The sequence below is a fragment of the Fringilla coelebs genome, assembly GCF_963513975.1.
Source record: "Fringilla coelebs genome assembly, chromosome: 5".
NCBI lineage: Eukaryota > Metazoa > Chordata > Aves > Passeriformes > Fringillidae > Fringilla > Fringilla coelebs.
Genome location: NC_140033.1, coordinates 69,776,268 through 69,785,039, shown reverse-complemented (window position 1 = coordinate 69,785,039; position 8,772 = coordinate 69,776,268).

The following is an 8,772-nucleotide window of genomic DNA, read 5'->3' as shown; positions in this document are numbered from 1 at the left end:
ACCACTACCACTTGTGACTGTCCCCAAAACCACTGTGTGTGTGTGACTGTCACCACCGCCACTCTCTGTGTCACCACCACCACTGTGTGTGTCACCACCATTGTGTGTGTGTCACCACCACCACTGTGTCAGTGTCACCATCACTGTGTTAGTGTCACCATCACGACTGTGTGTGTGTGGCTGTCACCACCACCACTGTGTGACTGTCACCACCACCACTGTGTGACTGTCACCACCACCACTGTGTGTGTGTGGCTGTCACCACCACTGTGTGAGTGTCACCATCACTGTGTTAGTGTCACACGACTGTGTGAGTGTGGCTGTCACCACCACCACTGTGTGACTGTCACCACCACCACTGTGTGTCACCAACACCACTGTGTATGTGTGGCTGTCACCACCACTGTGTGAGTGTCACCACCATCATTGTGTGTGTGTGGTTGCCACCACCACTGTGTGGCTGTCACCACCACTGTTGTGTGTGTGTGACTGTCACCACCACCACTGTATGTCACCCACACCACTGTGTGAGTGTCACCACCATCATTGTGTGTGTGTGGTTGCCACCACCACTGTGTGGCTGTCACCACCACTATTGTGTGTGACTGTCACCACCACCCCTGTGTGTCACCAACAACACTGTGTGAGTGTCACCATCACTGTGTGTCACCAACACTACTCTGTGTGTGTGGCTGTCACCACCACTGTGTGAGTGTCACCACCATCATTATGTGTGTGTGGTTGCCACCACCACTGTGTGGCTGTCACCACCACTATTGTGTGTGACTGTCACCACCACCACTGTGTGTCACCGACAACACTGTGTGAGTGTCACCATCACTGTGTGTCACTAACACTACTCTGTGTGTGTGACTGTCACCACCACCACTGTGTGTGTCACCACTACCATCACAGTGTGAGTGTCACTCCCACCACTGTGCATCACCACCACCACCACTGTGAGTCTGTCCCCACCCCTGTGTGAGTGTCCCCCCCACCCCTGTGCGTCCCCACCACCCCTGTGTGTCCCCACCCCACTGTGAGTCTGTCCCCACCCCTGTGTGAGTGTCCCCACCACCCCTGTGTGAGTGTCCCCACCACCCCTGTGTGAGTGTCCCCACCCCACTGTGAGTCTGTCCCCACCCCTGTGTGAGTGTCCCCACCACCCCTGTGTGAGTGTCCCCACCACCCCTGTGTGAGTGTCCCCACCCCACTGTGGCTGTCCCCACCCCTGTGTCAGTGTGGCTGCCTGCTCGTGCTCCCTCCTTCGGGCCAGCCCCAGCTGCTGACACAAAGGATCAGCAGAACCCTGGAGACCCCCACCCTGGCCATGGCCCCTGCTCTGGGCACTGCTTCCCCTTCTCCAGAGGGCCCTTCCCAAGGTGCCCCTTTCCTTCCTTCCTTCCTTCCTTCCTTCCTTCCTTCCTTCCTTCCTTCCTTCCTTCCTTCCTTCCTTCCTTCCTTCCTTCCTTCCTTCCTTCCTTCCTTCCTTCCTTCCTTCCTTCCTTCCTTCCTTCCTTCCTTCCTTCCTTCCTTCCTTCCTTCCTTCCTTCCTTCCTTCCTTCCTTCCTTCCTTCCTTCCTTCCTTCCTTCCTTCCTTCCTTCCTTCCTTCCTTCCTTCCTTCCTTCCTTCCTTCCTTCCTTCCTTCCTTCCTTCCTTCCTTCCTTCCTTCCTTCCTTCCTTCCTTCCTTCCTTCCTTCCTTCCTTCCTTCCTTCCTTCCTTCCTTCCTTCCTTCCTTCCTTCCTTCCTTCCTTCCTTCCTTCCTTCCTTCCTTCCTTCCTTCCTTCCTTCCTTCCTTCCTTCCTTCCTTCCTTCCTTCCTTCCTTCCTTCCTTCCTTCCTTCCTTCCTTCCTTCCTTCCTTCCTTCCTTCCTTCCTTCCTTCCTTCCTTCCTTCCTTCCTTCCTTCCTTCCTTCCTTCCTTCCTTCCTTCCTTCCTTCCTTCCTTCCTTCCTTCCTTCCTTCCTTCCTTCCTTCCTTCCTTCCTTCCTTCCTTCCTTCCTTCCTTCCTTCCTTCCTTCCTTCCTTCCTTCCTTCCTTCCTTCCTTCCTTCCTTCCTTCCTTCCTTCCTTCCTTCCTTCCTTCCTTCCTTCCTTCCTTCCTTCCTTCCTTCCTTCCTTCCTTCCTTCCTTCCTTCCTTCCTTCCTTCCTTCCTTCCTTCCTTCCTTCCTTCCTTCCTTCCTTCCTTCCTTCCTTCCTTCCTTCCTTCCTTCCTTCCTTCCTTCCTTCCTTCCTTCCTTCCTTCCTTCCTTCCTTCCTTCTTGTTCCTTCCTTCCTGTCCCTTTCCATCCCACAGCTGCAGGGAGAGGGGCTGTGCTGCCAGAGAAAGCTCGGGGGCCCTGTGTCAAACCAGGGCTGCTTTTGAAACAGATCAGCAGAATAAATTATTGCAGGAAGCAGAACTAATTTCTGAAAGGGCCCTTTTTTTTTTGATAACAATAGATTTTGGAGAGGAAGAGAGTGACGTGAATAACGTGTGACAAAGAGAGGAGCTCTCTGATGGGGGTTACCTGAACCCCCAGCAGCTGCTGAGCACCCCTGTGCTTGCTGATGTGAACACACTCCACCTGAAGCTTGTCACTTCCCTAATGACATGATTGCTAGGATTTTGGGTGGGGATTTGTCCTAACAGATGTTTTTCATCACTTACTTTTTTTTTTTTTTTTTAATTTTTCCTGATGCTTTTACCTATCAAATTGCAGACTTCTTCAAAGGAAAAGGAATAGGTAGTTGTCATAACAACAAAGCTCTTCATTACCACAGGAACCTCTGACAGCTTTATTTAAAACATTAAAAAAAATTAAAAGAAGAATCCAACCAATTATTTTTATCAGTCTGATTCATGTTCTTTTTAAACAGATTACAGTGTGTTCTCTAGCAGTTACACTGTGAAGGGAGTATGGCATGAATATTTATGCTAATGTAAACTTTGGGAAAAAAAATTAAAAGTGAGTTTGTTGTCTTTATGAGCTTCTTGTGGCAATAGCTCACCTTGCCTTTTAATTAGAGGATATGATGTGAAATTTAAAGGTGGAATTTTTCTTTTTTCCTCACATATGTAAAGCAAAATGATCATAGCATGAAATAAAATACCGAGTTAGTCACCCATGTGTTCCAGAAAATTATGTCTTCCATTTTTCAAGCCAGAAAAAGGATATTAGCATCCTGAAGCTAGAGGAGGAGTGATTTGTTTGTTAAGAGGTGGAGGCCCTTTGCAAAGTTTAGAACAGACTCCTGTTTTTAATTCTCAGTTCCCTGAAGCTGAAAGAGAAGAGGATGAAAAACCCAGTGCTACTGTCCCATCTTAGAGAAGAGGAAGGTGCAGGGAGGTGTTGTCCAAGGCCCCTGCACTCCCAAGAAATAGCCTGGTTTTTGGGAAGTGTGACTGGCTGGGGCAGGAGGAGCAGGAGGCAGATCTGGGGACAGAGCCCTGCCTGGCCACAGGAACCAGGAGCCAAAGACTCCTTGTATTTCTTCACACAAAAGAGGTAAATAGCTCCAGCTTCTTCCTGTTTAACCTGCACACTCAAATATAAAAGATGCTTTTCTGGATTTCACATTCTAATTCTTAGTCTGAAATAAAGGCTAAATGCCTTTCATCTGTTCAAGTCATTTATAGTACCCTTGGCAAAAGGATTTTTTTACAGCAAAGTGAAGGATAATAGTGGAATTGTTAAACTCCTACCCTTAAAATAAGCCACATTTGTCCTCAGTTTGAGCAGTGATGTTTCTTGCTGGGCGTAATCAACAACTTAATTCTCTCCCTAAGCCAAGGAAAGAATGAATATCTGCAGAGACCTATCATTCTGTCTCCCATCCATAAAGGAATATAACAAGCAGCTGTTGCATTTATCTTAAGAAGATGATAACTCTAAATTGCCTCATGTCACAGGCACTTCTCCTGCAGATGTCCCCAATTCCTCCATCAAGAGGATGACCGTGAAAAGCAGGGAAAATCCCAAATATATAAGGTCAGACTCCTATCCCAAAATAATAAATTACTTAACCTCCAATGTTTTGGGACCCTATTTTCTGCCAGTTTGGGGGCAGAGAGGTTTATATTTACCTTTGAAAACATGCTGGCCACATGCAGCAGGACTTGTTTTCTCCCTGAGCAGAGGGGATGGGGTGCTGTGGGTGTTATTTCCTTATTTCCTTCCTCCTCCACCTACCCACAGGCTGGGTTGGATGGCTTCCCTCCGAGGGGGAATGTGGCCCTGGCTCTCCCCTTCCACGAGCTGATGTTGGGAGTTATTATTTAATTATGACAACTACACACATACAAGGCACTGCATTAGGAAACACACACACACCATCTGCTAAATCCCAGGGTTTAGCTGTGGGTGTACAAGAGAGGAGCCTTATGAGCAGTAACTTTATTCCAGGAGACCATAAATGCAGCTCTCCTTGCACAGCACTGCCGAGGGAGGCATCCAGGGAAAAGCATTCCTCCATGATATAGTCATTACTGCTTCAGCAAGATGTTAATTTTTACAATAAATAAGCTTAATCTTTTTTATGCAGATCGTTTTGGAAAATAAACAGGCCATTTTTATGAGCTACTTAGAGCCAGGGCTGGGATGGGATTTGTGGTAAGGTGCTGCATACACCACAAATTGTAAGCAATTTTGAGTTCCTGGGGAACTCCTGCAGTTCATTATTTCTTGTGGGTTTTTAAATAACTTATAAATGCAACGTTTTTGCGTGTTTCAGAGCATTTAGAAAGCAGAATCACTGCCTGGAGGAACTCAGTTCCTGATTACCAAAGAAAGAAGATGACTGCAATTCATGGGCTGAGCTTGTGGTTTTACCACAGCACCTTTCTCTGGTTGCTGCTGGAGAGCTTGTATGGAAAAAAGGGAATGGGGAAGCTCCTGTGGGAGAGCCTGACCACCTTGGAAGCAGAAAATCCTTTGGGCTTCAGCGTGGTCTCCTCTGCTAGCCACGTTTGTAACTTCAGCAGAGGCTAGCAAACAGCAGGGAGCTCAGTTCAGGCATCTTTAACCACAGACCTCACTTTTAGAAATAGAGAAATAATGCAGTTTTGGACCCCTGAGGATATCACTCTCCTGCCTGACATGGGCTGTGAATAGCAATGTACAATAGATGTGTGATTCTGATGTGAATTGTTGATTAATGTTTGCTGAAGGAATCATGCAGCTGTTGTCTTGAGGATAACAGAGATGTTGTCTTTCTCATGAAGTGTTAGAAAAAGAAATGATATTACCAGCCAGAGTTAGGCATTTAATATCTTACATGACTAAATCTCAAGAGGGGACTGATTTTGCCTTCTGGCCAGCCCTGAGATGAATTCATTTGTGTGACAGCCTCTGTTAGGACACTAGATATGATATCATGTCCTGGCCAGAAGGTTTCACAGTTTTGGTGAGATCCTGTGAAGGAGATGAGTCATTCCAGCCCCAAACTAGCCATTTGGCTTTCAGAAGACAAATGTGGCCCCCAGGTTCAGCTGCTCCTGTTGACCTTGTGGGACAAGGCTCAGTCCACTGATCATAAACTGGTTTGATTTGGGAGGGACCTTAAAGTTTATCAGTTCCAACCCCCCTGCCATGGGCATGGACACCTTTCAATAGATCAGGCTGCTCAAAAGCCCCATCCAGCCTGGCCTTGGACATTTCCAGGGATGGGACACCCACAGCTTTTCTGGGCACCCTGTGCCAGGTCCTCCCTACCCTGACAGCAAACCTGCCTTGGTCTGCCTGGGAGCCTGGGTAAGGCTGTGCAGCCTGAGCCTTCATTCCTGCCTTGTAAACAAGCTGATTTCATATTGTTAGGAAATCTCATTTTCTCTTTATCTGTGCAAATGATGCTCAGGCACTGTGGAAAAGGGGATCACATCACCAGGTTAGTTTTGGCTGCATGCAGGCACGCGTTGTGTCACCGCATCACAGAGGCATCATCATTTCAACAGCTACAAGTTTATGTAAAACACTTCCATTCCCCTTGGCAGGACAGTTTATTAGCAGTGTATTCCTCTTCTTGCTCTCCACTGAGCCAAGGAGCTGTGTCTCACAATTACAGAAAGGAAAATATAATATCTAGGCTGGCTTTCCTAGTGCAGCCTAAGGGGATTGCTGTGGCTTTCACCCCCTACCTAACACACCCTCTGCAGGACAGGGCATCCCACTGACACCAGGCAGCAGCCTTGGCCAGCTCTGGATACAACACCAAAATAAAAACAGGGGCCATGTTAACAAGCCATGAACTGAAGCTGACCCTAGGGACACACCTGAATGAACAATGCTCCCTCCACACCCTTGGGCAGAAGCACCGTGGGGTCTTTAAACTCTTTAAACTGTCAAAGAAACCATTTATTTTATAACATTGGCTCTAAATCAAATTCTAGGAAAATAGCAAGCGCAGGAAAACATCAGTGGTTTCATTTTGGTGAGGTAGGTAGAGGTGTTTTTGTGCATTTTCTTCAAACATGTTTTATAATGTAAATGCAACCTGGATGAGAAAGAGAAAAATTGTTTTCATCATGAAAGCAACTGTAATTCCCAATTAAACAACTCCTAATAAATGTTGGTATTGTTCAGTCTCCATGGAGGCCACCACTAGCATCACACAGTGTGGAGCCCCCCAAAGCTCTTGTTTGTTTCTAAAGCCATCAGGTCACACCACTCAGTTCCCCCCAATTTATTTAAATCTGTTACTTTATTTCAAGTGCTAATTATCTCTCACAACAAACAGAGCCTTGTCAGCTGCAATTACTGGCATTACAATAGATTATCAACAGAAAAGTGTGTCTTGAAGCAAGAAGTGTTGCCGTGGTTACCAACCCAAAACGCTCCTGGATCGCATCTGTAACCACAATTTCCTGATTATACCTGAAATACTCCACGAGCCAGGCCCCTCTTTTCCTCCTAAATTAGTACAGGGCACCACGAGCCAAATTTTACCCTGCAGAACCGCGATCTAAATCACAACAGAGCCAGTTTGGAGCCAATGGCAGCACACCCTGAAGGCAAAAGGAAGGGGTTCCATTTTGCATGAGCGGAGGGGGATGCATTTTTGCTCCTGTAGATTCATCCCTGTGCCTGGCTGGTAAATGAGAGCAGGCTCTTGCCCAGCAAAGCAAAGCAAAGCAAAGCAGGTGTGTTCCACAGGGCCCTTCTCCTCCCTACCAACCTCCCTGACACGTGCAGAGAGCTGGCACAGGTTCAAACAGGAGGGAAGCAAAGGCAGTGTGGATAAAAGCTTTGTGACCTCTTCAGCTAAAGGAGGTTCCGCTCAGGAAACCCCCAAAGGGCATGACACAAAAAGAACTGGGATGCCAAAGCTTTATTTCCATTAAATTAAAAGTATGTCCTAAACTGCAATTCTACTGAGCACCGTTTATTTGGACCTGTTATAGATGTATGGTTAATTCATGCTATAAGTAAATTTGTGTATGTATAAAATATTACACGAATCCACCACGTGCCCTTGACCACTCCGGCCGGGAGCATAGTCCTGTTTTTATTCTATCAGTTCCCGGAACACACTAAAGATAATATCAAGTCTTTAACCTAAGAATGAAGCCTTCTGGGGCCATGAATGTCATCTTCCTTGAGATGATTCAGGCTTTCAGGAGAAAGCAGGAGCTGATTACATCAGTCACCCTGAAGCACTGGCACCACCCGAGTACATGGACTCAGCCATCCATGTGAAAAGAACATCCAGGAAGGACCTAGATGACTGTAGAAGCACGAGGACTGACTTTTGCATCCCTATGTTCCAATTCTACATATGAACAAACACAATGGACATCCTGTATTATTCAGGCCTCAGGGAAAATATTGTGGATGTAAGCAGACTGTAGGGTGGATATAAGCAGACTGTAGGAGACAGTCGGATCCAGGTTCACCCCGCGACAAATTCCGGAGCTGACGCTGTCTTGGCTGTGGCAGATTTTTGATAATTTGTAATTCATATAATAAATCTTTGTCATTTTTTTTTTAATTTGGCTGTGGATTCAATCATTTATAACAGACCCCCAGCTTGTGATTCTCAATCTTTCGTGGGCAGCTTTCCCCTTCTGTGCGTCCCAGAACCCTCATGATCGATTTTAGGGCACACACATCAGCTCCCTCGCCTTGAAATGGCTGACCAGCCCTTTGCCTATCTCTATGCCTAAGCCTGATCAAGATCTCCAAACAATACATTACCTTAGCCTAGAGGGATCTAAAAATTCCTCTAAAAACGTTGGGAATGCTGACCAGTTGGGGTAAAATATGCTTTCCTTTAAGTTCTTTTTTAAACTTTTTCTGGTCCTGTGAGGGGCATGCTGTTAGGACATTTGTCCAGAGAGGAGGAGCCCTGGACCTGTTTCCTCCCCTCTCCTCTCAAGGTGTAGGCCTGGGCTGCCAGGATGGGGCTGCATTTTCCAACCTCCCTTTGGGTAGCTGTACCATGCCACAGGAGAGATTTATTAGTGGGTTAGAGGGAGGGAGACCATAGCCAGCTGTGTGCTTAGAAACAACCACATGAGCCCAATCCCAGCCCCACCTGTTGCATCCCACAGCAGCAGACAATCATTTGTTGCATTTTGTTCCTGAGGCCTCTCAGCTTCTCAGGAGCAAAAATCCTAAGGAAAGGATTTTTCATAAAATATCATGGCTACAGTCTGGATGTGCTGAGTCTCCTTAAGTGCTGTAACACTGCAAAACCCAGTTGGCAAAAGTGAAGGTGAGCTCAGTTTTCCTCTCTTGAGTTCCTCAGAAGGGCTGGATCAGTGGGACTGCTGAGAAAAATAAATCACTGCTGATG